Source organism: Apis cerana, linkage group LG6 (genome assembly GCF_029169275.1).
Source record: "Apis cerana isolate GH-2021 linkage group LG6, AcerK_1.0, whole genome shotgun sequence".
Classification (NCBI taxonomy): Eukaryota; Metazoa; Arthropoda; class Insecta; order Hymenoptera; family Apidae; genus Apis; species Apis cerana.
The window spans coordinates 5,806,559-5,833,354 of record NC_083857.1 but is presented as its reverse complement, the minus strand read 5'-3'; the positions used below and the strand labels follow the sequence as shown (position 1 = coordinate 5,833,354).

The 26,796-nt window shown below is 34.2% G+C and overlaps 2 long non-coding RNA genes across 2 annotated transcripts in view; one reads left to right on the top strand and one right to left on the bottom strand.

The window, feature by feature from the left end:
• Nucleotides 1-960: 960 nt before the first annotated feature.
• Nucleotides 961-26,796, top strand: part of LOC107998326 (uncharacterized) — a 45,777-nt gene continuing 19,941 nt past the window's right edge. The window contains exon 1 of the long non-coding RNA XR_009830057.1: nt 961-1,221. This is a non-coding gene — a long non-coding RNA (uncharacterized LOC107998326). The remainder of the gene's footprint in view (nt 1,222-26,796) is intronic.
• LOC107998325 (uncharacterized) lies at nt 1,636-11,685 on the bottom strand. The gene is made up of 8 exons (XR_009829944.1): nt 11,218-11,685; nt 10,470-11,107; nt 4,119-7,362; nt 3,863-3,934; nt 3,183-3,580; nt 2,829-3,113; nt 2,630-2,727; nt 1,636-2,517 (listed from the first exon to the last, which is right to left on the bottom strand). It is a non-coding gene; the product is annotated as an uncharacterized LOC107998325 (long non-coding RNA).

Below are 26,796 nucleotides of genomic sequence, written 5' to 3'. Positions count from 1 at the left end.
TGTCCAACATCGTGCGCATAATATTTTTCGACAAAAGGACGAATGCGGTTGATACACACACACACACACATGTAATACACATAAGTAGAAACGTGGTTGGCTGTCGGTACGAAGAAACACGACTTTCGAACACGGAATTCCTGGCCGAGCCGCATTGATCGGGTAAACGTTTCTGGGAAAAACGACGTGCCGTGTCGACTTGAATTAAGTAACCGCGTGTCGAGAGTTCGTATCGTTGTTCTACGAAGCTACGCAACGTGGGCCGCGCGTGTCGTCACGAGAAAAGGCAGTATCAACGGAAATTATAATGCGTGTTCAACGATGATGATGATGAAAAACAACCGTCTGCGCCGCGAACGGGAACATTCTTCCCATTTTATCACGGAAACGTGAATCCTGTATCGATTCAATACCTCACTTTGACTCGCGCACGTGTCTCAAATTTTTAACACCGTTCGACTTTTGATTTTTCACCGATAAACTTTGTGATCCTGCGTTCTGTTTTATAGCGTTTCTGTTTTTGGATTCGAAAACTGGGAAATCTGGAACAGGAAGATAAAAAATTTCAAATGAAATGGACTCTCTATGAACACGATTAAAAATTACATCAGAAATTATTCTTAGGTTTGTCACATCTGTAAAAAAAATTTATACCATACGCTGTGTCACGAGATGCAATTGATAGCAATCGCTCGAATTGGTCTATCCGTGGTTTATATCCTCTGTCACAGTGATTTCCGCGTCTCTACGTCGGCCCCGAATAAGAGGAACGGACAAATTGTCCACGGTATAATAACTGTCTTTCGATGTTACGTCTCCCTCCACGTCTCGAGGGGAGAAGAGATGATAAAAATGGTGGACATCGACAGAGGGATGGGCGGGGAACACGAAGGCAAAAAGGAAGTCCAAAGATCGTCCGTTATATGGCCGCCATCCTCGGTTAATCCACTTGTCTTCCCTGCAAACTCGGAGTAGCCTCAACTGACCTATCACGTCAGACGGCAAGCTTGCTTTCCGTCAGATTGCATTACACGGCTAAGCTTTCATTAGCCACGTCCAGTAAGCGACAGCTTAACCTTTCCATGCCGTTCCATCCTTCCGTCTACTCCGCTCGTCGTAACTGATAATTCACTCAACATCGTGACACCGGCTCATACTTCAAGGCCCGTCTGCTCGCCCCCTTCCGCTCAAGAACCTTGAAAACTCGAAAACGCGGGAAGGGTACGTAAGGACTAAGGAAATTCAACGAAAGTTAAGAGCCCAAGTTTTAGACGGAAACATTGTATACGCTCGCTTTTGTTCGCTTTACCGGGAGGCATGCATTTGAGAATGGGCGAAAGTAGGATGTTAGTGATGAATTGGGCAACTTGTTACGTACACGCTTTTAGCTTCTTTATAGCTGGGGATGAAAAGTGCTTTACGCGAGACGCTGCTTGGTTTGTTCATAATAATTTTGAAATAAAGTAAATGCATTATTATTTGTATCCGGTTGATCCGGAAGTGGAACGGTGTTAAGGTGCAGCTGAAAAACAAACTTGGTGTTAATTGATTATATAGAGATGTAGAATTTCATTCAAAGAAATGTGATCTTATCTTAATTTTTGAAACGTCCTTGTTTATAAATATAAACTACATTTTATTCCATCAAACTTTATTTCATCTTTTATCTTTCAAGAACTATGCACAATTGGATCCGGTTGGTGCATGAAACACCGGTACATTTATCCGTGGTGAAACTTCAAACTTTCACAACGCGAACAATAACAATTATGTAATAATTTTCATCGCTTACATTCGTAGATTGTAGACGCTAATGGAAGCATTAAACATTACAATTGCAACGAATATCTAAATTGACCAACGATGTGATTCGATACATATTTACAGAATTCCATTTTCGATGCTGACGTGAACGAAATGGCAAAATGATTTCAACAATTTTATCGAAAATATCGCGCTGCCAAAAACAATTTGCTCGAATTGGATGTGTGACGGAAGTCGATTTGGGGAAAAAATGAATAGACGACGGAAATAGAAAATAGAATAAAATCAATTATTCTAAATAAAAGGTTTTGGTAAACGATTCTATAGCTTTGCCAATCTTTTTTTTTCTCCTTTATGTACGTATATATATATATATATTTATGTATGTGTGTATGTTTCACTAACGACTTGCCATTTCGTTTTTCGTTAACGACTGTGTAACTAAATGTTGCAAACTCTCTGTAATCTACTAACGTTCGTTGTATCACGGAATGGGCAAATATTTACCGCGACAGAACGAGACAGAAACAACTACATATGAAAATCTACAATTGATTGAAGTGACTTGATCAACAGACGAGTCAATGTTTACTCTCTCGTTCAACTTGGTTAGCCACGCGTGACATTTTTCGCGCGTATTACAGTGTAATGTATCGATTTCCGATGTGTAATTAATGTCGACGTGGTAGAATTGTTACGATAATGCTGTTTACCGATGTTTAATGACAGTGCTACAGAACCATCGAAATTTCCCTGAAAATTAATTATTCATTAACTTAGCAGCGAGTTCAGTCTACGATCAGAAGAATCTGATATTACACATTGGTTATCGATTGTATTGCGTTATCAAATGAAATTTACTTACTATTTATACAGTTATTTTATATACATAATATTTTATTTCACGGGATAAATAGAAGTTCAGAAATTTTTAAATAAATTGAGAAGAGAGGACTCGTAGATCTATAAAATTAAGTTTTATAATGTAATAATCGTCAGCCTCTTTTTCATTATATTCAAAATATCGTTAAAAATACAAAAGTATTGGAAGAAAAATGGAGAACCTCTCGTTGAATTTTTCTTTTTTCAAATTATCGAAGAAATTATTGTTCGTCGATCCTTAATCGCATTTATTGAATTAATGAGAATTGACAATGAAACATTTTCTAATCTGCTCCACTTCTGCCAACCACTGGAACTAAATGGTAACGCACAAATAATCGTGGTTCGCTTAAAGCTCGAGCTCGATCAGATAACGTCAGCTATAATTTTCTTAGTTACGGCGCGCTTTCATACGCAATTAATTTCCCAGGCGAGCTATGTGCGGCATAGTTTTGAAATCTGCTTTCCTAGGAGAAATTGAAACACGGTTATTTCGCATATAAATACTTTATCATATCATATACATAAATACGTACCATTAAATATGTTTCAAATTTCAATAAATCGTTTCATCAAAACTCGTATTTTTATTAATATATTGTAAAGAATTGAGCATGTTTCTTGTTTTTTAATCTTTCAATCGATAATTTATTTTTCCTATGTGATAATTAAATGGTCAAAATAAGTCAGTGGATTTAAATTTGTTCTCTTTTCCACTTTATTCGATGGTTACATTTTAAGAACTTGGAAATGGTATCTTTAAAAAATTTATTTGATTTATAAGAATATCTTCGAAATTTACTTTTCTCAACTGTGAGTGAAAAATAAATTTTATCTCGAATTTAAAATATGTTATTTTAAAAAGAAAATATCATGTTTTTGTTTTTCTATTTCTATTTATGTTTTATGAACGTTATTATAGTCTTTTTATTGTCTGCAAAGAAAATTCTTTCTTAATAAAAAGATGAAAAATGTACGAAAACTTTTATTATAACTTTTAATCTTTCACTCATCAAAAATACTGATTAATATGATCAACTTGAACATGTTATTTAATGTTTATGAAATTTCTCTCGTATATCTCATATTAAATTCTGTTTATACGTGAATGAATATATTTTTCTTTTACTACAAAGAAATGCTTAATATTTCATTTTCATTTTTGACCTATTTTATTATATTCAATAAAATTATACAAGCACTTATTGTAACTTACAAATGCACGTTTGAAATGTTTGTTGCGTTGCTATTCAATCATTGAACACGTTGCCTCTTGCTTTTGTGCTTTCTAGAAAATGATATATATATTATTACGTACATCCATGCATTTTATTAGTTTTATACAAGAATAAAAAGAAATTTTCATAAAAATACAAAAATATATACAGCTACTGTAATTATAAAAAATATTGTTGCTTATTACCAGTTTCAGAAATAAAATATTTAATTAGAACAATTAACTTTGAGCTTACCAAAGTTTGTCGAACGACCCTCTTAAAGCCACGATAAGAATTCTTTTTAATCACCCTGTACATTCTATCAATTTCACCTCTTTGTCCACGTCCGTCTTGCCATGGACCATCACGGACAAAAGAAGCGCCCTCTAGCAATTGCAGTCCCCCCCTCATCGGGAGATGCATCTGAATATCCAGTGCGTACTCAGTCGGTTGATTTGTTCCGCGACCCTCCCGGTTAATCGAATGAGGCGTCGCCCAATCTTCGAGCGTACATGTATGAGCTCGTGTTCCAATCCCGGCATGCATCCTCCTCGATTCAGTTTAAAACGGCGAGTGGCCATTTCGCGAGGGTCCGCGAATTTACGCGCGCTGCGCGCACGTGTACAATGGGGAGAAGATCCCTAACGAATTCCTCGAGCAGGGGGATATCCCTCCCTATGAAATTCTCCTCTCATTCTACGCTATTGATTTTCCCCGGCGACGATTTAATTGAACCTCCCTCCTCTCTAATTAGAAAATTAAATCGGGAAAAACACTTGTCTCGAGTGTTGTTCTATGGGATTTCATCTAGTAATGGGAGTGACTATAGCGTTGGTACCTGGATGGTCGACGGGTTTGTGGATGGATAGGAATTTGGAAGGATTATAATGTTGTTGTTACGTTTAGTAGAAAAATGTTATCGGTATTTAATATATTTAATTCGATAATGTCGTTAGGGAAGGATCATTTTGGTTTTCCAAATGAAGATATATATATTTATATATTTGGTTTCTTTTTTTTTTTTTAGTTCATCGAATAATTGTCAGTTGTACATATATTCGATTAGTAAAACGTTAGAATCGAGAGCAATTAAACTTCCATCGGGTCAGAGTTATACGTAATTGAGTTTCAAAATAAATTTCTAGCTAAATTGAATATTTCCATCCATTAGTTTCAATTGCTAAATCCCATTCGAAATACTTTTTCATATTAATAAATTTCCTGTTGTGATGAACATACACAATATTTTAAATAATTCTATTTTAAAATTGTAGAGATATTTTCTTTATCCTATAAGAGGAAACATTAAACGAGCAACGAAAAAGAAAATAGTCGAAATAGTATACAAGCTCTTTCGTAGTAAATCGAGATGAAAACTCGGGGGTGGAAGTATCGGTTCGAGTCGAAACGTTCCGTTTTTTCTTTTTTTTTTCTTTTTTTCTTTCTCAATCCTCCTCTTTTTCCTTTCCTCTCCGTTCTGGTGTTGTAAGGGATAGAATATCGACGATGATCGACACAAAGCCGACCGATCAGCTTCTGCTACGGTTCGTCGACGTCAGAAAGGGAAAACTGGACCAATATCTAAGAATCTATCTTGCTGACCATTTTCCACTTTGTTCGCTTTTATGTACTCTCAGTATCCGGTTACATTCGATATTTCGTGGTTGCTATAAAAATTGGACAGCTACTCGTTTCATCGAAGACCTAGAATTGTAAATTTAATTAATTAACGATTTTTACAAAATTTCTTAGAACAAGTGAAAGCGAGTGGAAATTCGTTTTTAAACAAATCTAAAAGTTAATTATTCATTTGTCAATGTAAAATAAATGAAAAAGATGGACAAATTTAAAAAAAAAAAACATTTGTGAACATTTTGCATTTCATCGGAAAATTCATGCGAGAGAATTTTTAATATTTTCAAAATTATTGTATTTTTTGACAACTTACCATATATAAATCTGAATTTAAATTAAATTGAGATTTATGTTGCGTGTATGTAAAATAATTTACGTCAAGTGTAAAAATTATGTTGCAAGGATATGCAAGTAACGTTAAAAATATATATTCCTGTTCAAAATATTATATTAAAAAAAAAGATATCTTGAAACTATTTTATACTTACTTTTTTTCATATACTAAATTATATTTATTAATTATACTTGCCACCTTGATGTAAATCATAAATTTGAAACTTTCTAGCAAAATTATAATTATAATTAAATATTTCATAAATATTCTATTTTTTATAAAGTATATATATATATATTTTGGAGAACGTATATATATTCTTTCCATGCATGTCGATTTCATGCAGGTTTCAAAATATAGTATCCAATTCCGATTGATATTCGAATATCCCTTTTTCTTCCTTTTTTTTTATACATATAACATTCGTATTCGTCGATTATCATTTTATGCGTGTAATATAATCGACATTTTCCTAAACCCTCCGCAAAAACCTTTCTTGCGACGCGCGATGCTTTCTCCCAATATTACCAACCATGTCTCTCTGAGCTGTGCTCTTTCCATGAGAAAATATCGACACATCTGTCGAATAAGTATCCGGCACATCTGTTGTTACGTTTCTATTTATTGAACGTATTATATGACCGATCGCCTTACGATTTTTCAGTTAAACCATCTTCTCCAATATTATTCCATCTGCTTTATACACTTTGAAAAATCTTATCGAATCATCTAATTATTTATCTAATTCAAGATAATAATTCTTAATATTTATATGTGAATTAAAGTGTGATCACTCTCAATAACTCAGAAGCGTAGTATAATGGCCAAATTTTATGAATTTAAATAGGAGAAGAAAATGTTGATTTACAGTTTTATTAAAAATTTATCATTCGAGAATATAAAGTACAAAGAATGCAGACTTGTAGTTATTGCTATCCAGAGCAATATTTTTTCCAACAACTAAATAAAAATCCGTATCGATTAGAATCTATTTGCAAAAGTATGCATTTAATGTCTTCCTTTGTACGTTTGTTGTAACTTTTATATCAAACTTTTTTTTTGCATATAGCAAATAATTCAATTATTCTGTTACGGTTCTTGTCCTCCAAAATATCGAATTTCCTCGAAGAAAGTATTTATCCCAAGAAAACAAAATGGACAGTATCGTTATCCCCGCCGAGGGAGCAACAAATGAGTTTAATTTTAGTTGTATTTCAATGAAAAGGGCAATTCTCCGGTGGCTGTGCATCCATCATGGAGAATAACGTGAGCCGGCCGGTGGGATTAGCATGGATATGACTGAATTATACAGAGACTATGCGCCAGACTGCGTGTACCATACGCCACTCTCTCATTCGTCCTCTACCCCTCTCGGCGCTGTCTTTCTGACTCTCGAGCTTCTGCCTCTCCGGAGAGCCGTCATTTCAAACTGGCTGTACGATGTTTAATATACCGGTAATGCGGTAAGCTTTGCAATGTACGCGAAATAGTGTCGACTGGACGGATCCTTTGTGATTGAATTTATTTATACTGTAAGCAAAACATGAAAATAATTATGAATCTTGGATATTGTCCTTTGTTCTTATACATATATATATATATATATATATATATTGCTTTTGAAATTATAAGAAGATAACAAAGTAGAGGGTGAGTTTTGGCTCTCACGATGTTCGAGGAATTAATCACGTGGCAAGAAAAAGTATTTTATTTCAAAAACAAATAAAAAGAAGATATACGAAGAGTATTTTTTTTCTTTAGCAAAGAAATAGAATATGTTTTAAGGAAAGTTGAAGATCTTTTTTACAATACTAATATATCAATACAAACAAAAGCAACGAACGAAAACCAGCAAGCAAGCCGTCGATGGCACGTTCCTCCGGTCCTTGAGAAATCTCATTGGATCTTTTTCGGCGCGAAGGAAACCGTGCTACTTCGAAAACTTCTCCTCCCCTTTTCCTCGACCCCTCGTGGACGAAAAGTTCGGGCCGGTCGGGTCAAGAGGATTCGACATCGTTGAACGGATGGTTCGTGGTGGTGCTCGTACTCGACTAACAAGAAAGAGAGAGAGAGAGAGAGAGGATCAGAAGGAGAGATGAAGGAAAGAGGGGTGAAAGAGACGAAAAGAGGGACGAATGAGGAAGAGGAGGAATGGTGGATGTAGGGTGAGGCTTATCCCTTATCGTAAAGCGAGTTTAGACGGGCCGAAGCCAGCTCTGTATTTCCCCGGAGCTCCGCAAAGTCCGTATAGGAAATCAAGTTAAATTTGTTGAGCCGATAAGGGCAGTAGAGGTAGGTTGGTGTGGCGTGGGTTCGGCTGATGGAGGGGGACAACGACGGGGTTGGAATCGGGCTCGATAACGGGCGAAAGCTGTCTTTATGTACCAGCACTATGGAGGTGCAACCTAACGTTCGCTCTCGTTCTACCCTCTTTCACTTTCCATTCTCCTATCTCGCCTCTGCCACCCTTTCACCCTCTCTTTCTCTCTCTTCTCCTCTCCTCCTCTCTCCGTGTTAACATTTCGGCGTTCGTAGGAGAATACGCGTGAACCGCCGCAGCAGGAAATCCCGATCGGCCGTGGAAAGCTCGATCTGCGAACATCGATTGATTCCTCGTGAATTCTATCGCCACCCTCCTCCCTGCAATGGTATTGCCAACGGTGGAAAGCGATCGAGAGACGGACGACTTTGCTCGGTGGAAAGGCAGTGCCGGGCCGGGAATTAGCTGTACGCCCGTTGACGTGCAAAGCCCGTTCCCGATGTCGATTCCGACCGTAAAATCCAGTCGGCGACGTGCGCCGTGTCACGATTACCCGCACTTGGCCACCGCACACCGGCCTCCCCACCGATAATTCCTGCTGATCGTCGCATTATTTATGAAGCCCGGTGTGATACCGAATCGTCGATCGAGATCCACTTTTACGCAAAATCGCGGCAGCGTTCGTTCGTTCTTTCACGTTTTCGAAACGCCCGGCTCTCGAGTAATTTTCGTTTCGTTTCGTTTCGAGATTATCTCGATGAGGCGCGAGCCAAATTGAAATTCGATCGACGCCGCTTGTCTCGTTCGTTTGAGGATTATTTGTTATTTCTTTTCTTTTTTTTTTTTTTGGCGATGAAGGTATAGATTTGCGTACGCGGGAAATTAGAATTAACGTTGCGTTATGGAAATAATTGTGCGTGATACAATTGTGGAATAAAATGGTAAAATGGAAATACGAGAGAGAAAAATATGTTCTTTGATATGTAACTAATTATGTCAAAATTTGAATTTCATTAATTTAAACTCTTGTTGTACAAGGGTAGTTAGTTGCACAAGGCAAACGATAAATGGAAATTATTATTTGCATCGATTTCATAAATTCTTGTTCGGTAATTTTGCAAGAATATAATTTTTGTTTTTAACGAAAACATGTTTTCGTTATTGTGTAAAAATAATTTTGAATAAAGAATATTTGCATTGCGTTTTACGAATAAATTGAATAAATGAAATTGCTGGTATTTTTAATTTCTTGTTTATATTCTATCACTTTATATATTTATTTTAAAATATTAATTGATAATATGAAAAATAAAAATTAAACGATTAAATAATGCTATATTATTTTAAAAACACGTTCAAAGTAAAATAAAAATTTCAAAATTTTTGTGGCATTTAAAAAATATTAGTTTCGTCAATATTATATTTTGCAAAATAAATCTGGAAGATTGGAACCAATTTTTTTTCATTTTTGAATATAACCAAATTTGATCTTATTCTAATGTGTGATTATATGTTTTTTAATCCTTTTCGTGAATGTGATTTAATTTAGTTTTTTAATGAAACAAGATAAAATGTTAAACAGAACGATGATACTTTCTCTTGTTTTTTTTTTTTTTTTTTTTTTTGTTTCATCCCTTCTGGCGAGAACGAATGGAAATTTGATGGAAATGTTGGTCATTTCACTGATTTATTCAGTTTCTCCTGTTCGAGTATACCATTGTTGATTACTGTCGTTAGTGATCGAATTAATGGCAAGAATAAATTGATAATTAGACACGTACGTTGTTCAGAGGCTATCGATGTACATAATTTATCACAGAAAATTAGACTGTTAATGGAATCGCTTAACGCCGCTAAGAGAATTAGAAATAGAAACTGTACTAATATACTAAGTTATTGCACAATTGATTACATAATAGTAATATTGAATTATCAATTTTTAAGAAGAATTTGATTAACAAATTCATAGTAGAATTTTTATTCGCTTTTATAAAATTAATTTTAACATTTATTCGTTATACATTGTATAATTGAATGGCTTGGACTGAAATAAATAATATTCAAGATTAATGTTTCTATTCTCGTTGCAAATTTTGAAAGATATAAAAATAAAAAAAAAGAAAATTGAAAAAGATTATTAGCATCTCTATATTCATATTTTTCTTTTTATTACAAATTATCAAACTGCAACAAAAGTTACAAATAATCTCTCTCCAATTTTCTTTAATTTATTTAATATCCAAATAATGTTTAATTATTCAAATCAATCCATTGTACGCTTGATACAAAATTCACATGTTTGAAACGAGTAAAATTAAAATATTAATAATAAAAATACTTAATAATAGAATTTAAAAATTACAAATATTTTATTTACCTTTTTTTTCGCGTAGTGTTCGAAAGACGAAAAGAAATTTTCTTTTTCCATCCACGACTCTTCGACAATATATACATTTACAACAGAAAGGAAGTCGTAAATCGACATATTCCTGCGGATGCGACATAGCTCATTCCATGGAGTGGCCTACTTTCCGGATCCACTGTTGAAAATTATCATCGTCCGGGAATACTTGTAGCTAGTTAATTAAAAAACGTGGTACGCGAGCCACGGTGGCTCGTTGTCATTGAAACGTTGCCAAAAATTTTATTTCCGCCGAGGCCGCCGCCGGCCACACTTCCGCCGTGCAAACATTCAAAAGCCGGACCACCGTTCGCTCTCCTCCCCAGTTTTTTTCGAATTTTGCATTGAAACGCAATTACCCAAAATATCTATATTTCAATTCCGTTTCACCAGCCGATTTTCCTTGGTAAATTGCACGTTTCGTTACAATGAGAAATTTTCCGGATACGAGAAAATAATAGCCGTGTTAAATATACGTATATATTTTCTTAGTTTCTTACTTGCAATTATTTGATTTCTATTGATTCGTATCCGAGAATGGAATCAATATTTAATTAATAATGAAATCAGCGAAGATGAAATTTAATTCTTATAATGTGAGAATACACGCTGGCCTGAAATTATATAAATTTCATTATTTATTTTTCAAAAGTTGAAAATTAGAAAGAAATCTAAAATATTTTTCCAAACCACTGCTTCACGAATGAAACAATGATATACTTACCGAGAAATACTAAGAAATACTAACAAAATTTTATTATCCATAGCAATATCAAAACGTTTCATCCAACAAGGAAGCACACTTTATACAGATCCAATACTCAATCTTCCCAACAGGCATGCATTAATCAACGCAACAAAAATAAAAACCGACTTATTCGTCTCTACGTCCGAAACACTTGATCGAATCTTCACGTACAACATTACACATAGACCCGTTCGACACAAGACATTAAGCTAATGGTTATTCCCGCCCGAATTTTTTCCCCGTTTTTCCCCGTTTAATACGATCGAACGAGGGGCATCGAGGCTGCACACAAAGCGCAACCCTCGACCGCAGCAGTCTGATACACGGCCGGAAGAAAAATGTGCGGATGGACGTGGTGGCCGCGCCTAAGATCGCCGCCGGACGCGGCAAACGGCCAGGAAAAAAGGGGGAGAACGAAGGAAGGAGAGAGAGAGAGAAAGAGAGAGAGAGAGAGAGAGAGAGAGAGAAAGAGAGAGAGTGGAAACGGAGGGAAGAATCTCGAAAATACGAGGCGGTTCGTTCACAGAATATTTAGCCAACTTTAATTAGCATAATGAACTATCGTCCAAAGTGCGGTTACTAATTCGGCTAGCCCACGGCCGCAGGGATGGATGAGGTCGCGTAATCCGTGGCCGTTCGAAGATGGGGGTTGGTGCCGCGTGCCAGGTAATCGTCGAAAGCCCGAAGAATTCGTGGCATACTTGTCGTTGCATAACTGTCTCTCTTCTCGAACGAACAATTTTATTATTAGTCTGTCGGGAATGCGAGGCGTTCAGATAAAATTCACACTGTGTGAAATCACGAACACCTTGCCACAGGTAACCACCTCCGGTTGCTTCCGGATTAATTTTTTAATTAATTAACCCCGCGATATGATATCTCGTTTCGCTTCGCTCGCATTGTTTCAGTCTCGCTTGTTCAAGTCGTGTATTAAATTTTTAGAAACTGATTGATAACGCACTGTTTTTTTTTTCTTTTCTTAAAAAGAGTTCAGCTACGAGGATTGAGACTTTATACTGAATATTAGGAATTCAAGGGGAAATTTAGAGGAATTTTCTTAGATTCATTTCTGAATTAAAAATATTACTAGAGGATTCTTTCTATTGGAAAACTTTTAAAAAACCGTTGATATTTAATCATCAAAAAATATGGCATAGTTCCGCGTACCATTTGACTTCCAAAGTATCTGACCGCAATGCTGACGAAACTTCAAAGTAATTTTTCATTTTCCTTTTCTCATTGTCACAAACACTCTCAAAATTATTCTCTGCATAATCCTGAAACCCTACTCGTCCCTACAAACATTCTTCTACTTTCCACATACTTTCTAAAAAAAAGGAATCGAGAACAAGCAGCTTCCATTCCTCGCCATCGTCGCTCCATAAGAAAAAACAGAGTTTCTAACAGTTGGAGCCCTTTCAACGATGCAAAATAGAGTCGTTCGCTTAGTGGCCTATAACAAAAGACCGGATCCGCTGTGAACAAAGAGGCAAGCATCGACCAATGAAACCGTGCTTACCACCGATGCAAACGCGATAGTCGTTCCATCTTCCCTTCCCTCTCGCATGCACACCATTCCGCCATTTCCCTGCCGCAAAGGTAAGCTGCGTTACTAGCTGACTGTCTCCTTCCGCCAAGTTATTGCCGCGATCTGTTGCTCTATGGTCCGTGAAGCTCGGCAATAACGTAACCTTCTTACCAATCCCTGCATCCAATCCTCCATCGTTGTCCATACAAGAATCACGGACTCGCCCCGGATGCAGCTCGCGTAAATCTTGCGAAAGGGTTTTGCCAATGGCGACGATACCGATGGTGGAGCTGTTGTAGCAACCGTGATCGCGTTGCAACGTTTACCCTCCCTGTTCGTTCTTCTTCTCGGCTAGTTTAATTGCTAAATTGACCTCGGTAGATTCACTGGATGGCACCCCACCGATTCGATTCAACCTCCCCGCAATCCTCTCGAAAGAACTGTCGTGATCGAGGGACTTCCTCCACCTATTCCCACTGCTTTTGGAATGCACATACACACGTTTGGATGCACATAGTTGCACAAAAAGAATCTCTGTTTTTCCTGATTCTTTAAATCAGAAGTTCTGGAATTACTCGTGGGGGTGTGAATGAAACGAGGAACTGCATAACAGATTCTTCTCGAATAAAAATCAGGAATAGGAGGGATTCTAAAAAAAAAGTGCATCCCCTCCTTCCGACCAATCCGTGCGAATCCGCGCGATTCTCTTCGCGAGATTTCTTTCCACGAAATGAAAATGAATTTCCAGAAAAAGTGAAGTGGCAAGTACACGTTCAGAATACCGACGATATTACGGACTCTCGTCGATCGATGGAGGCCGCGGAGAGGAATGAGATTCTCTTTAAAGGAGCGAGATTTAGCAAAGGCGAAGATATTTGTCGGTACGTTCGTCTTCGCGCGACATCTCCTCGAGACGAGTTGCAGAGAGACCGCGGTCGGGAAATTAGCGTGAAATTGTGTCCCGGCTAATGCGAGTTTCATTCGGCAAGGGGATTAAATTCCGACGCACAGCCGCCTACTCGCGTTTTATTGCGTGGGTAAATGAAAATTCGAGGAGTTGCGAATTGGCAGCAGGAAGAATATACGCTGGATGGAGATGATGTTGATTTAACGACGCGTTCGTTTCGTTTGCAGGAAGAAAATGATTGCGTCGTATAAAAATTATTTGCTACATGCTTTTTGATGAGAATTCTTCCATTTTAATCCAGCAATGAAAACTTGGATGCGCTGTAACTAATATTTCTTCCCGTTGATTTCGCAAGAATCACGAATCGAATCCCTTTGCGCGCAATGATACGCGTTAAAAATTCTCAAAAAATGTAAAACGAACGATTGTAAAATTGTCACGTGACGGAGTTCTATTCTTCCACACATTTCGACTATAATTCTTCGTAAGATAAGATTTGGCCAATTCGCAATTTTACTACGTCGTAGCCACGTTCATAGATCATGGTTGATATTACGAATAGAAGGATCGATGCGGTGTTTCGTACGATAAAAATGTTTTATCAACGGTATCGATATATCAAACGCAGTAAGAGGTTCATTGAACCGGCTGTGTTGTGACCATAAAGAAAGATAACAGGCTTTCCTATTTTATTATCTCGGACGTATTCGTTATAGGTATATACACAAAATCCTGGAATAATGGGAACGAGATCCTAGAGCTCGCTACACACGAGATTTGCCTCTTTCTCAGCGGTCGAATAACGAAATTTTCGGTTCCCCTTTAACCACAGAACTTCTTCTTTTCCCTCCATCTGGCCTCTAATTTTTCAAATCCAACAAGTACTATCGATATTCTGAAAAAATTTTATGATATAATTTTGAATATCACCTTTCTGTTTAAAGCAAGAAAAGTAGTCGACTTCGTTTCATAAATACAAAACATAAATACGCAAGAAAATTTCAATTTTTAATTAGTGAGATTTAGAAATAACAAAATTTTCAAAAAACAAACCCGTATTTTTCTTTATCTCCGCTTCATCTTTCATCTTTCATCCCGATGTTACACGGAGCTCTCGCCATCTAGCTTCATCCGATGCGAACTTAAATCGAACTTTTCAATCGTCACACAACTTCAACCTTCTCCGCGCTTCATCCACACCGTGATCTTAGAAACTCTTAGAATTCGCTTATTAGCATTATCCTCGCGTGCGTGGGGACCTTTTAAACGCGTTCCCTCGTAGCGGGGACGAGCTTTACGATCGCTCCATACTTTCCGCTCGTAATTCAAAACGGACGCGGGAAACGTGCGGCCGTTCGTAATGGAGATTCAACGCGTACAACGGGCGCCGTTATGAGCGGCGCCGTTCCGCGACACGCGCTGCTTTTACCCGAGCTTAATTAATATTCCGCGTGTAAACGGGCGGCATGCAGTTTCGACGATTTTTGTGCGTTTACGCAAACCGACCGTTTATAGCCTGGTCACGATCTCCGGACGCCGACGAAAAAAAAATTGTATCTCCTTTCGCGAGAAGGGGGAGGGCTATTGGTAATAAGGAACAAGATTTGCAAGAGTGGGGAGGGGATAATGAAACGAGAGTTATCTTGTCAATGTGGAATGATTTGATTTTTTTAATTAGGAAGTAAAATGTACTATAATATATTTCCATCCTCATTTGCGTAAAATGTCACAATTTTCTAACAAACTTATAATTCGTATTCGTTCCATTTGCTGGATAATTTTTTTACTTGCTTAAATTTTCTTTTTTTTTTAAGCAAATTATTTTCATCTTGAAAAATTGTCAGAAAATTGATGGTGCGATATCGAAATGTACGATTTTTATTAACTCGTTTTTAATATCAGCACATGGAAAGCGATGGTCTCATCGTGGCGATACTGTCAAAACAAGAGCCGGGCGTTTTCGATCCCGGTTTAAATTCAACGCGATATAATCTATTGTAATTGAAAATTATGCCGCACGACTGAGCCACGTGGAAAGCCTACCCGTATCCCCTATCAGAATTCGCTTTGTTCGCGAAAGAAATGAAAAAATTCCGTTGGAACAAAGGGATTCGATTTCCCTTCCTTATAAATCGGGGAGCCTATTTTTCTTTTTCTTTTTTTTTTTTTTATCACAAGCAGTAATTAATCTCAGATCCTGTCGTGGATATTATACGTAGCACGAAAAGCAATAGAGTGTGAAATGAAGAAGAGAACAAAAAAATTCAATACCTTTTATTCAATAATTTAATACGAATATCTATATTTGATTAACGAATCCACGAAATAACTCTGCATATTAAAATGTTCACTTACAAATTATCTAACTTGTAACTTGTAATAAACCTAGTCAATAATTATTAAACATTTGCATATATCAAACTACTGATTAAACTATAATATTTCACTTATCTCTTAAACTTTTTCACAAGCATAAATATTCTCTTTATCACCGCATATACACACACAATTTAATAGTAAATCATGACTACACGTTACGTTAATAAAACGTGAAAACAAGGTGACACCAAGTTGAAAAAAAATTCATTAACATTCCCCATCTTGAAGGGAGTATACTTTATCGCGGGCGCATTTAATTAATAAAGTAATCCAGAAAGTAACACCTTGGAGGCCTCACGCTCCTTCCTCTTAAAACTCATTGTGAACGTAATCATGAAACAAGGGAAACATTTAGAAATGGCAGCTCAGCAGGGATTCTAATAAAGACAATACAGCGGGTGCACGGCCGGACGCGAGCAACACGTGGTGGCTGGAGGTGGTTGAATTAAATTGCAGCTAAGATGAAAATATGAGAATTAATGTCGTTCTCGAATCTCGAGTTTACGCAACCACCGGAAATTGCAATCGCGACAAGGAGGATCTGGTTGGAACGAAACGTTTAATTAGCAAAAGTAGTCGTTACACGTTTGCAATTTAACCTTCTAATGGTGGAAAGTAGGTTCAGTTAACCCTTGATTATCCGTAAGAAGACTTTTTAATGGATACGTAACGGTTTTGATGGTATAATTTAACTAAAAATTTCGCGTTAACTCGCCTCATTACGCTTAAACGTACGAGTAAAACGCTCTCTGGCGGTTTAATAGTGGAGCAAACTATCTGTGATGCGTTTTAAATTAATCATGTTTAGGTGATTAAGTTGATTCGATAAATTGTAGGGTAAAATGTAGCGTTCGTTTAACGACGAATTAAAAGCTATTAGAAGATATTTTTTTTTCATCAAGACTTGTACAGGGATGATCGTAATCTTTTGAGAAGATTGCCTGATTGGAAAGATAATTAATCTTTAGAACATCTTTATGAAATTTTGAAATAATTTAAAGTTGTTCTTTAATTTTTTCTCTGCACACTTTTAAAAAATGAAAGGAATATTGATTAAAAATACGAAAGAAAATCTTTGAACTTTCGATAATAGATCGTTATTTTACCTATTTATTTCACTAATTTTTTTATTATATAGAAATTTAATAATAATCTTTGCATTCGTAAGTTTTTATATTTACGATTCATTGTTCTCGTTATAATAAAATTTTGATATTTCGAAAATTCACGTCATTAATCCATGTAAATTCTATTAAGACTTTTCTCAATCTACTGATTATGTAAAAGTTTAAAATAATTTTAATCCTAAATATAAAGTTTGATGTATTTTAATAATACAATACCAAGCTTTACGGACATAAAAAGGATATCGGTAAAATAAAAATATAACAAAGTCTTCGATACGTTAAACGTATTTGATTAAACGTTGTTCCCTTGTTGATTACTTCGATAATTGCAATGCTGACCTATTTAATGAATGAAATTAATCCCATTTCGATACAAACTTCAAATGTAATATCCGAGAAATGAAAAGTTATACATGTATCGATATAATCCCTACATTTTTTCAACTATAAATCGAAAAAGAGATAAAAAAAGAAGCATCATTTTATAACAAAAAATATCACTGTATCGAAAATTTTTCCCACATATGGATTATATATCTCCTAACCAGATTTTATTTAACTATTCGAATTGTTTCGAATATTTAACATCGTTTCACTTGCCTACACATTTTCAAACATCGAAAAAACAAAAAAAAAGGCATCGAAAAGGCACCATTGCATTAAAATCACCATCATTTATCTGAAAAAAAAAATAGAATGAAATTAATGGGATATATTTCAAACAATAAAGCTGATATTGAACAGATATTAACTTCGTTTTAAAAAAATATAAAAACTAATATATACAATTCTAATCTCGACTATCGTTATCTACTTACTATATCTACTTACCTAGCACTATACGTTTGATCTGATGAAATATTTCATTTTAATTCCAAAATGAAAATTCCAAAAAATTTCAGGGAGATACGCACGGTTCATTCTCGCTTAAATCCAAAATTGGTCGAACGAGATGGACCATTGACATCCATCTGAACTTTCACCAAAGGTATTCGAAACTCCTTTTCTTTTTTTTTTTAAACGCTTTTTCCCTTTTTGAAGCATTAATTCACCGCATCACGGCACACTAACGGTGGATACGCGAGCAATATTAATTTCCCGCTCGCGGGCGGTCTTAATTTTGGATTCAACGGGGATGTAGGAACGTCAGAAGTGGAATCGGGAGACGGTTAGACACACCACCCTCGCCGGATACCCCCGCCAGAAGCAACGTGATAATGTCATGCTAAGATCAATTTTGTATTCCGGGCGTCACTTCCCAGACTCAAGTTAAGTACGAGCTTTTCGAAATTCCGCCCATTAACGGCGAAGCATCCTGCTTCTGTCTACATTTACGAGTGCTCTTACGCCGCGTTTATTTACCCTTCCGACTGTTTTATTCACGTCTCTCTTTCGTTGCGGTGGGGAGAGGTTTCTTTACGGCGATACATTTGATTTAAGGGCCGTCCAACTTGAAAATTTAATCTATTTATTTTATATATTAGATTGTCCATGTATGTGAACTGTTTATTATTCTTTTTTCGATATTGATTGTAATAATGAATCATGAGATAACGGAAAATATTTGTATTTGTAGAAAATTCTCTGTAGAAAAACTTATCCTTTTGCATCATTCAATTCTTTCTTTCCTCTACATCTTTCGATCATCCTGTATGAGATCATCCACTGTAAAAATTTTTAATATTAACTTTTATCAATTAACCATTTCCAATCAATTAACCAATAAAATCAAGAAGGGAAATATTTTGAACTGTATATTATTGGAATAAATTAGTCCGAAATTTTCAAAGAAGTGACGACGTAAACACGTTAGACGATAATTAGACAGAGAAACGAGGAGGATCGAAATATTCGCGATTCGTGGTTTGATAGGCAACACCTGACTTACCTGTAAATTAGATACGGGTCAGATCACTGGGTTAAACCTACGCCGATATCTGGCTTAACTCGGCGGAATTGGTGCATTTGCATTAGGTCGAATTTGTGGTATTGGTTACGGTTCGGCTAAAAGTAAGCCCAAATTATACGTACTAATTGGCCGGCTCGCGTTACGTACGGCCGTGTCGTGGTGAATTTATACGTGTTATGCGCAACGTTTATCGTGCTTAACGCCGGTAAGTGGCTTTCGAAACGAGGAACCGCCAGATTTTCGATTCGTCGATTACCAAATACGCGGAACAATTTCGGATACGTTACCGATCCGCCGTATTTCATACATCCACCCTAACTGTACATATTATCTATCCTTTTGTTAATTAACCACAGGTATAAGTATAAATCGATGAATCTGTATCGGAAGAAGTTTCCTCCATCCATTAATTTAAACAACGCGCTAATTAACCTTCCATTCTGACCAGACTTTCTCCGATCGTATTGCACCCCGATCAGTTAATTAAATTGACAGATTCACTCGCAGTATATATTGCACATGTATTTTTTGAAGTAATATAAGGAGAAACATTTACATACACTTTGTCGAACAGATGCGACTGTCCCAAGTCGCTTCCGTGTTTCTTAAGCGACGTATACGTCCTCGTTACATTCGGATAAAAGTTAACGCGAAATTCCCCGGTGCCGTATGCGTCGCGCCAGTGCCACTTCCGGTGGCTTACTCCAACCACCGTCCCGTGGAAACAATGAGGGAGGGTGGATGAGGGAGAGGGCGCAAGTGGGAATTGAGAGGAACGAAAGAGGAACGAAGATGAAAGTGAGTGAACGGCGGAGAAAAACGGATATTTTTTTTTTGGAGACAGGTGCAAAAGAGAGGAAAGAATGGACGAAGATGGCTTTGAAATTTACATCAAAGAATTGGGGGAATGTGAAAGGAGAAAGTGTGAAAGATGAGAAAGGAATTGTTCAAATAAAATATCTATACTTTTTTGTGTACGTCCATAAACGATGACGTTTAAAAAATAATTATTTCGAACGTAATATTAAAATTGAAGAGAAATAAAGTGAAAGAAAAAGCTTCTTCTAAAGGAAGAATCATCTGCGGAAGGGAGAACGAGAGTGAATCGAAAAAAAGAAAAAAGAAAAAGAGGAGAAGTCACAACGAATCCCGCAAACTTTAAACTGGCTTTAGCAGTTTAAAAGTTGCGTGGAGGCGTCGCAACGACGAGGAGGAAACCTTATCGTGGCACGTACACTCGTTCCTTCGGCCAACGTCTTGCTACGATATTATTTCCGGTAAATTCCAGGCCGGAAACTGCAGCTTCCCAGCGAATCGACGACGAAGAAGGGAGCCTGTAAGCCTGACTGCTTGTTTGAAAAGATTTCGATTCGTCGCCACGGGGAACGAGAGGGAGGTAGAAGGGATGCAAGTGGAGGTAGAGTAGTTGGCGGAAGGTGAGGGATTCCAGTTTGAAAATTGGCTTCCAGTTTTCCAGGGTAACTTCAAACACAGATATCATCCGATCTCGGTATTCCTTGGACGGAATACAACATTTCCTGTTTCAGAGTTCGATGCTTCCTTCTTTCTCTCCTCCCCTCTTCTTTCATCTATGCAGATCGGATTGATTCCTTTTAAATTTAGCGAGACCCTGACACGATCCCTTGAGGAGGAGGGATAAATTTCTCTTCCGACTTTACGATTACGACGAATTTCATTTCGATCGATGATTTTGAGATTAAGAGGACGTTGCATTAATCGGTCGAGATTATAGAATGAGTTATGATGTTGTTATATTCTTACTTAATAGAAATTTTCAAAGCAAAGTGAACAAAATTATATAAGTATAGTGATATTATAAAAATTTGAAAATATGTAAAACAATATTAATATTTATTCCCACGGTAAATGTTTCGCGAAATTCAATCAAATACACATCTCATTACCCAAAAAATAAAGAATTTAACATTTTCACCCCTTGCTTCGCATTGATGTTTGAAAAAAAAACGGACATCAAGCGCAATGACATTAAAAATACATAAAAGGATTAAAAATGAGATTAATGTTTATTTTCCCGGTAAACATTTTCCACGTCGTTTTTTGTCACGAACTCCTCTCATTAGCATGCGAAATAAACGCGAACATCCCGGGAACGCGCGGCTGTGAAGTGTAAAACATTAATTAAATACGAAACAGTAGAAAAAGTAGAAAGAAAAAAAAAAGATAAAAATAAACAAAAAATAATACATACGCACAATAAACTGGCAGGAGCAAACTTTTTGTCAGACGAATGGCCCGTTAATAGCCCGATTCAACGTTTATTCCGGGATGCTTGAACAATGTATTATTTAATATATAATATCGTGGAAAAAAAACACACGAGTCAAACGACGAGCCATCGTTACCCGCTGAATTATTCATTAATTATAACGAGATTACTTCTCGAATCTTTGCATAAAAGTTTTCGTGTTACATTCACGAAAAAAAGCCACTCGTTTAATTGTAGAAGTTGTTGGTATTTGCGAAAAAATATATATATATATATAAAAAGGGGAAAAAAACGAATGAACCGTGGCTACCACTTCACTGGCAACAATTCATATTAATAAACAAACTTTCCGGCCGTGTAACGCGTTTTTACGTTGCCCTCGTAAAAATAAAACTTAATACACGTCCGTTCGTACTCTTCGTTCCTTTTTCCTCCTCTCCCCTCTTTTTCCCCTTTCCGCTTTTAATCAACCCTTAAGATCACCCGTAGGAAATTAAAAATTGTTTATAATTGATAATTAGCTTCTTAGGGAAAAAGCGGATCGGTTAATAGCCGTGGGTGCTGTCCCATTGTTGTTTAATCAAGAATTTAACGAGACGATTTCAAAACTTTTCGTTAACATAGGCGGATTTATGATCGATGCCGAGCATTAAGCCTTATTTCGTTAGTCGTTCTCGTTGCTAATGTCCGTGATGTTTAGAAGTTTCGTGAAACTTTCTGAATGGAAATTGCCATTGTTACCATCGAGAAGAAACCAAGTCTTTTAATCTGGTTGAGAAAGTTGTCCATCGGTGTCGTTCAGTCTCAATTCGAGTCGAGTATTAATTTAATTTTAATTTTAATCTCGGTTGTAAATGTAAAACGGTTAAAATGGATTAAAAGGGTCGTTTTCAAATCTAAATCGTAAATGCGAAAATGGTAACGAGAGAATGGACAATCCAATATTAAGAAATCCAATTTACACGTAGCTTTTCTTTTCATCTTCCAAGAATAACAACTTTCTTCGATTCACGAAACAAAATTGGCACGCAATCCTCTCCAATTCTCTCCTAATAACCTTTTTTTACCAAAATCAAAGCCAAAATCGGAGGAATTTCATCAAAAGTAACGAAAAGAACGAAAACGCGATCTTCGAAAAGTGCCATATTCACGAATGATCTAGAGAGAAAGAGGTATTTCAGGGTCGTCTCAGTGTTGACACCGCGCCAAAAGAGAAACGGAGCGTCCTCCGTTCACCAGCGTCGTATTGCAGCCGATTACCTCTCGTCTTCCGGCGAACGAGCGACGAAAGGCAAACAGAAAATGGCGATGAACGAATACACGCGGCTGGGGGGAGACGAGAAATTCGAAAAAGTATTTGCAGGGTGCGCGTAACTCGCATACCATGCATCCTACACAAGATATCGCGCTTTTCGAAACTGGAGCTCGTGTCAAGAATCTGCCTAAGTATTTCGTGTCCGGGCCAAGTATCCTACGTAATACGGACTTCGACACGGAAACCGGAGAACCCTCCGGAGGAAACTCGGCAAGATCGTGTGCTTGGCTGGATCTCGAATGGAAAGCATCGATTTTTCATCGTGAATTGATGATGCGAGTTGACGATGAATCCGTGGAAATATTTTATTGATTTATTTGGGCCGATTTAATATTGGTATGATTTCAAGAGAGATGGATCATTTTTTAAGGAATGGAGGAAACATGAAAAACTTTTATTCGATACGATACGATATCTTGAGTGAAGTTAGTTATATTAATGATGCAGAAGATTAAATATTAGGATAAAGTTGAATTATTGTGACGTGAAATAGTATTTAACAAAAAAAATCTTGGATCATTAGAATTGTTAAATTAAACTGCTGCGCTACGTGGTTGAACGTATAAAATATTCGTCCTTCTTTACAGGTCACGAAGATGAAGTTTTAAATAAGAAAGTAGCTTAACTTAAATTGGAAAGATGAAATACATAGTTTCGTGTTATGTAAGTGCAACCTAATTAAATAAGTTTCTATTATAATGAAAAGAAATAAGAAAAATGGATAAAATAATTTAAGAGAAGAAAGAAGAGGAGAGGACATTTTTTTTACTTTATTTTATTTCATCTTTATTTGATCGTTGAATTTAGACAAACTTCGAATCTTTATTTCTTTTATAAGAATAACTTTTTTTTTATAAAAATAACGAAGGAAAGATATTTAGGCGAAGAAGAAACTCGATGTGAGACATAGAAATAACTTTTTTATTTAAAATTTAATTTTTCAAAAATTTCACGATCCAAAAATTATAATATATATCATTTTAAATGAATTTAAAATTCATTTTCATTTATTAAAATTTAACTATTTACTGCTATTTGGATCTGCAAATTTTTAACGTGAATTTATTCGCACGAGAATCAAAGCACACAAGAAAAGAATGAAATTTCTCCAGCGCAATAATTTTTGAATTTCTATTTTCTAGTAACCTAAAAATTCACTTGATAACACATTTCATATTCTAAACTTCGTAGTCTATATTCAAAACGTTACCTCATTTTATATTTTCATATTCTAAATTTTCTTTCTATCTTTTCAAGTCTAACTTTATGGTTCTTACTACTATTCACTAACTAAAATCTCATTGTGCAAAATGATACAAGAAATCCTCAAAATCAAAAAAATCAAAAAGAAAAAAAAAATACATGTTGCAAAAAACATTGCAACAAAGTTGGATGAATAAATCTAAATAAGAAGAAGAATTCTTTTCTAAAATTATCCTTTTGTAAGAAACATTCACCAAACTTTCGTTATAATAACAAATTTAAAAAATATTTATATTATATATAAATAATATTATATATTATTTATATTATATATAAATAATATTATAAATAATATTATATTATTATATATAAATATATATATATATATTATATATAAATAATATTTATACTATTTAATAAAATATTTAAAATTACTAGTATCTTATTTTTTATTTTTAACAATTCTTCCTGTTATTTTTTTTTTAAATAAAAGGAAGTATTAAAATAAATAAAAAAAAATTTATATAATAACGTTTGGAAATAAAAATATAAAAAAAGGGAAAATCTATTTGTTTATGACATTTTGTAAATTACGTATTTATATATATTATTATTAACTATATAAATTACGTATTTATATAGTTAACAATTAAATTAAAAATAAAAACGTAATTTATAATATGAAATAAATCCAAATTTAAAATCATTCTAATAAGAAGAATCTAAATCTAAATAAGAAGAAGAATTCTTTTTTAAAATTATCCTTTTGTAAGGAACATTCACCAAATTTTCGTTATAATAACAAATTTAAAAAATATTTATATTATATATAAATAATATTATATATTATTTATATTATATTATATAAATAATATTATAAATAATATTATATTATTATATATAAATATATATATATATTATATATAAATAATATTTATACTATTTAATAAAATATTTAAAATTACTAGTATCTTATTTTTTATTTTTAACAATTCTTCCTGTTATTTTTTTTTTAAATAAAAGGAAGTATTAAAATAAATAAAAAAAAAATTTATATAATAACGTTTGGAAATAAAAATATAAAAAAAGGGAAAATCTATTTGTTTATGACATTTTGTAAATTACGTATTTATATATATTATTATTAACTATATAAATTACGTATTTATATAGTTAACAATTAAATTAAAAATAAAAACGTAATTTATAATATGAAATAAATCCAAATTTAAAATCATTCTAATAAGAAGAATCTAAATCTAAATAAGAAGAAGAATTCTTTTTTAAAATTATCCTTTTGTAAGGAACATTCACCAAATTTTCGTTATAATAACAAATTTAAAAAATATTTATATTATATATAAATAATATTATATATTATTTATATTATATTATATAAATAATATTATAAATAATATTATATTATTATATATAAATATATATATATATTATATATAAATAATATTTATACTATTTAATAAAGTATTTAAAATTACTAGTATCTTATTTTTTATTTTTAACAATTCTTCCTGTTATTTTTTTTTTAAATAAAAGGAAGTATTAAAATAAATAAAAAAAAAATTTATATAATAACGTTTGGAAATAAAAATATAAAAAAAGGGAAAATCTATTTGTTTATGACATTTTGTAAATTACGTATTTATATATATTATTATTAACTATATAAATTACGTATTTATATAGTTAACAATTAAATTAAAAATAAAAACGTAATTTATAATATGAAATAAATCCAAATTTAAAATCATTCTAATAAGAAGAATCTAAATCTAAATAAGAAGAAGAATTCTTTTAAAATTATCCTTTTGTAAGGAACATTCACCAAATTTTCGTTATAATAACAAATTTAAAAAATATTTATATTATATATAAATAATATATATTATTTATATTATATTATATAAATAATATTATAAATAATATTATATTATTATATATAAATATATATATATATTATATATAAATAATATTTATACTATTTAATAAAGTATTTAAAATTACTAGTATCTTATTTTTTATTTTTAACAATTCTTCCTGTTATTTTTTTTTTAAATAAAAGGAAGTATTAAAATAAATAAAAAAAAAATTTATATAATAACGTTTGGAAATAAAAATATAAAAAAAGGGAAAATCTATTTGTTTATGACATTTTGTAAATTACGTATTTATATATATTATTATTAACTATATAAATTACGTATTTATATAGTTAACAATTAAATTAAAAATAAAAACGTAATTTATAATATGAAATAAATCCAAATTTAAAATCATTCTAATAAACAACTTTTAATTTATATTTTTATGCACTAAATTTTTTATTTATTTTAATCTTAAAAATCAATCCTCCACTAATTAACATGGATACTATACCTTGTAAGTACAAAAATATAAAAATATATTGTTTTCACCCAAAAAACACTCCTCTTGCATAATATATTTTTATTTACAATTTTCACAATAATTAATTAATTTAATAACTGTTTATTTAACTAATTTAAACAATACAATACTCTTGCAAAGAACGGAGAGCGACACGTCCGTTCCACTCCGTGTTTCGAACACGACTGCGTTAAATCGATATTTTGATTTTAAATGACAACCGAATGTTATCGTTTCCCGTATTTACATTAACGTTCCACACGGAAACGATATCTATTATTTCTCAAATATATTCTATTACTTTTCAAACATACTCCATCAAGAATGCATATTCATCTGAAGTACATCACCACCCACATCATACGATGCGTTTTCTATTAGAGGTGATAGAGTTTGCGTGGAACTGTCAAAGTTAACCGTAAGAAGGGGGTGACTGTTAGCTCAGTGGACGATGCAACGATGAGTGAGCCATCTAGCATCGCTCTTCGTCACTAGTCGAAGACAGAGAGAAGGGTTCGACAGAGTTATTTAGACGT